Here is a 2,985-nt window from a genome sequence, read left to right as displayed (position 1 = left end):
TTTTTTCGTTTTTGCGGGAAATCGAACATATTTTTAGAACCATCTAAAAATTCTCTAATTAGTCTGGAAACAAGGGGACCCAATTCTTGCATTCTGTGAAAACGGGTAAGGTTGACTGTAACGTAATAATCTTTATCTTAGTTATCATTACTTTTGCCCGAGCAACGCCGGGCCCACCTGCTAGTTATTATATATTTTTGATAATATATATAAATGTAATTTTTAAATGTTGAAAATAGATCTCTGTATATGCATAGTATTATAGATCTTATATATGTTTCATATGTTTATTAATATTTCTCTAATAAAGCAAGTTGTTTACATGTTTTGAAAGTTTATATTTCCAGAGAACTGAAATTAAGTTTCATTCAAGTGAAATATATCAAAAATATTTTCTTCATGCAGTGTTTTCAAAATTTTAAAACTGTTCACAATATAAAACTTTGCACATATTTTTAAGGTTTTATGATTTCATGATTTCAATTCATATAAAACTATGCATTTGTATAGAAACATTTTCAAATCTTTGTTTTAAGTTTTTGAGCAATTCCATGGTTTCTAGGAATCTGTTGTGATATTTTTAATATTTGATCTAAAAGAGTCTCATAAAGGATCTACTTGTAAACAGTATTAAGATCAAATACAAAATCTGTTCCATTAATAAAGTTTTAAACAGCTACACACACCAAATATTAATAGAAAAAGGATAATATATATCACTGTCTGTTGGTGTTACAAAAAAAATTATTTTGTAATTACTTTCAACAGTCTAAAACTGTCCTCTTCAGGAATAGTCATTATTAGAGATTCCAGAGAACAAGGCATTTGAATTCAAGAAAAAGAATCCAAATATTGACCAACATTTTTTCAAAATTGCACATGCACATGGAAATTTAAATTACACATGTACAGTTTACAAAATTATACAATAATACAAAATATGATGAAATGTAAATTAAACATTAAGAATAAAATTAGATTAAAATAAAATACACAAATAAAAAAATTCAATAGTCACTAAACAAGAACATAAACATATAGGGCAGGGGTGGGCCAACAGTTTTTGCCCTTGGGCCAAATTAGAAAGAAAACTTTTTCCATGGGCCAAACGAGAGGCTGCCCTAGGAAGATTTTGAGGTGTTGTGAGATCTCATTGTGGTGTCACCCCGTAGTGAATAAATTGTACATAGAGATTACAGATACAATTTTTCACATTATCATGCTTTATCAACATTCTATGCTGTACGAGATTTGTAATGGAGGTTTAACTCTAAATGCACAGTGAGTTGTTGACATTTTTATTTTTTTTTTTTTTTAGGCGTCAGAATTTTTCATCGAGCTACTTGGAATTTAGTAGCTAATATTGAAAAATTGATCATGGTCCACATAAATTCATTAGATGAGCTGGATCCAGCCCATGTTGCATATATCCTTATCACCCTATATAGCACCGTATATCAGGCATGGTCATATGTTGGCCATGCCTGATATAGGTTGCTAATATTGCTGCAAGGTGTTTTATCATGAACTATGTGATTTGCAACCTTAGAAGAGTAAACAGTGCTGTCCACAACTCCGGTATATCCAGCATGGGAGAATTGCTCGGTGACANACTAAAAAGATAGTTAAATTAATACCTTATACTGGTAACTTACTATAATTAAAGTATAAATATTTAATTTTTTCAATATGAATGTGCCAAATATGTGATTTTAAGAAATAAAAAGTGATTTGAATTGAATTATTAGTATTTTATTGCTACGTATCTTTAAAATTTCATATAAGTAATGAAATTCATTAAGATAAAATATCCGTTAAAGATCCACTAAAAAGTAATGGATACGGATACAGATCTTTTTTCCCCTTGGATATCCGGCACATCACTAGTGTTAATGGAATGTCAATACCATCTGCATATGTTGTATTATTATCATCAACCTCACTAATTTCATTATTTTTTGAATTTTTTAAAGACACTGAAGCTATAATATCATCGGTCAAAAGTTCCTTACTAATAACACTGCCATCAATCCTGACATATTCTTCAAAATCATAGTCAGAAAATGCATCCAGTAATTGCAGAGGGAGCACATCTTTGAACACCTTTTATTTCATCATTTGTAAGTTCACTTTTCAAAAGTTTGTTAATCAGATTGTCGTCATCTGAATTAATTGAACTCTTCTCCATTGGTTTGTAGAAAGCCAGTGTGTTGAAAAGAATTTGCTATTGTTTGCATTGATACATTTTGCCATGCCATATGGATGAAGTTTATTGCATCAAGATTTATNGATCGTAATTTGCATCCTACATGTAGGAACAAACGCAAAGACTAAAAGCTTTTTTTGAATCAAAACCAATCTCACAGAGAACATGCGACCAAAAATAAAAGTGTCCCACATTTTTATTTTTGGTTGCATAATACCAAAAACACTGTGAAAGCTGAAGAAAATTTATTTTTTACTTTTCAGTACATTTGTCTGAAAAAAAAGCATTACTTTAAAATGTTTTTTTATACATATTTTTTATTTTTAAATTGGATAACTTAGAAATGGCTTTACTAACATGATTAAACAAAAAGGTAATTTCAGAGAATTTAGGACAGATGTAACTTGAAGGAATAAAATGTGCATTTTCATGAATACTAGAAAAATGAGATATAAATTGATTATAAATATTGAAATTTCAGAGTTGAGAATAAGTCTAGAAAGTTTTTAGTAACACTGAGAATTTAAGGATAAAGCCCAGAAATTTTACATATAATAAAAATATTCAAAATATTTATTATGATATTCAAGATAAAATTTATTCTTAGTAGTCTTGCATATGTACTGTACCTAGGATTTCCGTACATTTTCGTAATTGCCACTGCTTGCGCATATGATTTCTTAAGTCATGATCACGCCTTGTGATTTCCAGCCACACAGGAAACTTTAACTGTAATGGTTAACTAATAAACCCATCCAAAAACTGATGTGACTGTAACT

Source organism: Centruroides sculpturatus, unplaced genomic scaffold, assembly GCF_000671375.1.
Source record: "Centruroides sculpturatus isolate CEXI.00-Female unplaced genomic scaffold, Cexi_2.0 scaffold32, whole genome shotgun sequence".
In the NCBI taxonomy this organism is placed as follows: Eukaryota; Metazoa; Arthropoda; class Arachnida; order Scorpiones; family Buthidae; genus Centruroides; species Centruroides sculpturatus.
Note: the sequence above shows the minus strand (reverse complement) of the source record.